This window comes from Austrofundulus limnaeus, unplaced genomic scaffold (assembly GCF_001266775.1).
Source record: "Austrofundulus limnaeus strain Quisiro unplaced genomic scaffold, Austrofundulus_limnaeus-1.0 Scaffold57, whole genome shotgun sequence".
NCBI classification, from domain to species: Eukaryota; Metazoa; Chordata; class Actinopteri; order Cyprinodontiformes; family Rivulidae; genus Austrofundulus; species Austrofundulus limnaeus.
The window spans coordinates 24,247-27,111 of NW_013952459.1; the positions used below are offsets into that span (position 1 = coordinate 24,247).

General features: G+C 45.1%; 1 protein-coding gene across 2 annotated transcripts in view; it reads left to right on the top strand.

Annotated features, from left to right (window-relative positions):
• The first annotated feature begins 6 nt into the window (after positions 1-6).
• znf532 (zinc finger protein 532) overlaps positions 7-2,865 on the top strand; it is a 14,080-nt gene continuing 11,221 nt past the window's right edge. Inside the window, exon 1 of one of the 2 annotated variants that reach the window (XM_014009313.1) lies at positions 7-362. The gene's annotated coding sequence lies outside the window, so the exon portion shown is untranslated. Of the gene's footprint in view, positions 363-753; positions 1,589-2,865 lie in introns of those variants that run through there. The other variant, XM_014009312.1, reaches the window with a different exon arrangement.

The following is a 2,865-nucleotide window of genomic DNA, read 5'->3' on the forward strand; positions in this document are numbered from 1 at the left end:
CACACACACACACACACACACACACACACACACACACACACAGACTCAGACACGTACACACACAGACAAAAGGCCCGACTCGCCTGCAGAACACTGCCCCCTCTCGCCAACGTTGTCCCTTCGTGCACCTCTGTGGTGCTGCTGGTGCTGTTAATGGCAGGGGCTTGGAGGACAAAACGAGGCCTCGACAGGGACTAAAACCTAAGGCTGGCCCAGTGGAGGACAGAGGGAAGACGGGGGAGGAGGGGGGAGGATGGAGGCTGGGCTGTTAAAGACAAAGTGCTGAGGCCTCAACAGGAAGACCCCTTTCCCCACTGATTTTCTCTCAGAGTGGGAGAAAACAAAATCTAGACCTGACAAGGGTATGCCACATTTATCTCTATATGTGCATGCAAGTGCATGTTTTTGTTTCTGTGTGTTTTGATAGGGGTGTTCGTGGGGCAGGATAGCATGTTGTTGTGGTAAATGTTGTTAGTGGGGTGCATGAATGACCAGATTGTTTTTGTCTTGTGCTTACATTCCTTGTCTTTATACCACATTGATGAGAGTTTGAGGCCACTTGAAGGTTCGTATCAAGTCAGGGGGAAAAAAAAACGAGAGAAAAATCAAAAAGAAAACAGATAAAGACACCAGACTGAGCTCCTGACAGTATTACTAATCTCCTACGCTTTTTATTAAACCATTACTGGAAATATTTTGTGTATTTATCCAAATTTGTTCAACTCATATGCCATATTGTTCTGTTTTTTTGTGTCTCTACTGTTTTGCCTTTTTTTTTTTTTTTAGCTTTTCTAGCATTTCTAGAATTTCTAGCTGTGCAACAAATCAGACCGGTGAATATTTGCACTTTCAGAGCTCTTGTAGTTTAAAAATCTCCATGATGTAACGTGTGCAGAGTAGCCAAATCGTGTTGCAGTGCTTTCTGGGAGGTGGGCACACTGCTTCTTCCTGTGTGTTTTTTCGAGGCCGTGCTGCTTTATGTTGGGTGTCCAGAACCAGCTGAATCCGGTTTGAGGCAGACGGAGAGGGCTGACGGGAACAAAGCTGTCTCTATGCTCCACGGGGATACAAGATAGCCCGGGTTGCTCCGTGGCAGCCCCTCTCGATGGCGGCAGCGGAGGTGCTGCTGCCGCTGCGGCTCGCTGCCGGCTGGATGTGGAAGTGGTTCGCCTCACAGCCCAATGACGGGGGGAGAAGGCGGATTTGGGAAGGGACAAGGGCAGTGGGGACGTGGCTGGCTGGGAGTGTGTGTGACTCTGCTGCTGAGAGCCTGCCTCACACACAAACACATGCACACATACTCACTCACACAGGAGCATGATCCATGTGTCTGTTCATATGTCTGCTTGTGGTGCAGAGAATGACCGAAGACGATCCGTAACCAGGACCACCACCACTCACCACATGTCTGGATGTAACCTGACCCTGTGTTCTGGGCCTTCGCCTGTTTGGGAAGATTTTTTTCCTTCTAGACAGGGTGGGGTGGATGGCTGTTGTGGGTTTAGTGGTATTGTGACTCTGTTGCAGGATGGAAGGAAGGAAGGCAGGAAGGTTTGGCTAGTGGCTGGAGAGGGACGAACGCGAGAGGGTGAGGCGTTGCTGATTCACTTGCATGTCTCCACCATTATTTTACATTCACTTTACAAAGAAAAAAAGGCTGTCTTTAACACAAAGATTAGATTTCTGGTGGTAAAAGTGCATGTATTAAACTGCTGTTGCCGAGAGGCATTTTGTGTTGTGTCTTTTTGCCATTTCTCTGCATTAAACCTTCATTTTGCCCTCCTACGTCAGGTTGCTCTGGGTGTCATGGCTGAGTCTGGCTGTTCTTTCCATCAGGCCTTTCACTCTCTTCCTGCTGCAGCTTCAGCGCAGCTCAGCAGCCATTTTTTATCTCTTCCCTGGATTTTTTTCTGCCCTCTCCCCTTCATTACAAATCACAGTCTTTTTATCACTTTACATACGTCCGAATCATAACCATCTGGTTCAAAATGAAGAATTTTGCTGCTACGGGCTGTGGGTTTGTGCAGATGTGTTACATTTTAGTAAAACAAGGTTAAAAGAGGGTTGATCTATGAATGAGTCTTTTGTCTGGTCTCATAAGGCACACAGGCAGACACATTAGAGACTGTTTATATCGTTTGAAAACTAAAAATAGCCAGCAAATAAAGATTCTTCATGTTTTTTACATTTAGTCTTGCTAACACAACTTATCAACATATAGATTTGCTAATGAAAGGATACATTTGTTTGGTTGTTTCTGTTTATATTCACATTTTATATGTAATTCAGACAAATACATGGATTAAGAAAGAATGAAGAGCCTGTCTGTTGGTGTGGGGTGGGGAATGCATCAGAGAGGATTAAAGGCCTGGCATTTCTTAAAGGAATACATATCGCTTGTTGTCTTTTATGCCAAGGTTTCTGAACTGAGATCCTCTTATGTTGAAAGACACAAGATAATGCTTGAAAATAACTTCATGACTACATAAAATCACAATCCTCTAGAGCTCAGGATGTGTGGAGACTGACTCTCTGCTACTACCACCTCAGGTTTACTGCATGTAAAAATGTCTTCTGGCATCTTGACAACAAAATTTAAGCAATTGTGAATTTATTTAACGAGGGACAAAAACAAGGGGATGTTAAAACCCCCCGCTTGCATTGACTACATTCACATAACACTACACGGGTCAGATGATGGGGCACATAACCCTCTATGAACAATAGAACTAATCAAGCCTATTGTTAGGTGATGGCCCTCTTTTGCATGTGACTAACCTGTTTGTTCAGGTGGAGGCAGTGCTTATAAGGCAGAGTTCACCTGAAACTCATCAGACTGAAGAAGTCTCTTGGAGGAGAGACGAA